Below are 1033 nucleotides of genomic sequence, written 5' to 3' on the forward strand. Positions count from 1 at the left end.
GCCATTGTTGGCGATTTTGGCCTAGTAAAGTTGGTTGGTGTTAGCATGACTTATGTCACTCGAGTTTGTGAGATAATGGGTCATATTGAATCGAAGTATTTATCTAGTGGAGAATCTTCAGAAATGATGTATATTTTTTGTTATGACATAATGTACTTGGACCTTGTTACATGTCAAATTGATTTCTTGTGCTTGGAGTGTTCTACTCAACCATGTCAAGAAACTGAAAAGGAGAAGCAACTCGGTGCTGTTGTGGATTATTGTTTTCATATGAGGGAGACAAAAGTAATGACTACTCCTATGGAGGAAGGTTGAAGTAATCAGAAGTGCACAATGTTGTTGCCTTTATATGGGGGAGAGTCAAGAATTAGTGCAAACATGTATTAGTTTAAATATTAGTGTTTCCACATTTTTAGGAGTTATTGTTGATATTTATTTTCATAGTGGGAAGTTATTGAATTAGTGGAAGAGTGGATGTGTATGTTGGGAGAGTTTATAGGTTAGTGGCTTAGTGGAGTTGTGGTGTTCGGTTAGAGAGATTTTGAAGGCTAGTGACCTAAGTAGTGGGTTAGTGGCCTAAGTAGTGAGTTAGTGGTCGAATTATTTACTTTTCCTATAAATACTTGTAATAATTATCAATTCAATGAATAGAAGTTCTTCCTTCGTACGATTTTTCTCTTCCTTCGACTTTGTTGTTCATCTTCGTTTTCGTACAGGTTGGGACGGGTTCCCTACGGAGACCCCACCCTCAATCGGAGATTCCCGACCCAAAAATTTTCAGGGATGGGGATGGAGATACCCCCGGTCTCGCCCTGTTGCCAACCCTAATGATATTATATATTTTAGTACAACATGTGGGACCCTAATGATTTTTTTATACTTTTCAAGTCTCTATTGTTAATACTTATTATGTTGACACGACACATTAATTTGATTAATGAATGATGAATTTTTTTTTTTGAGGAATGATTAATGAATGATGATTTAAACGAAAGTGACGTAAGGAAATATGTTAGTAATTGAATGAAATAAG

This window comes from Momordica charantia (assembly GCF_013281855.1).
Source record: "Momordica charantia cultivar OHB3-1 chromosome 8 unlocalized genomic scaffold, Mcharantia_2.0 BLBB01000008.1, whole genome shotgun sequence".
In the NCBI taxonomy this organism is placed as follows: Eukaryota; Viridiplantae; Streptophyta; class Magnoliopsida; order Cucurbitales; family Cucurbitaceae; genus Momordica; species Momordica charantia.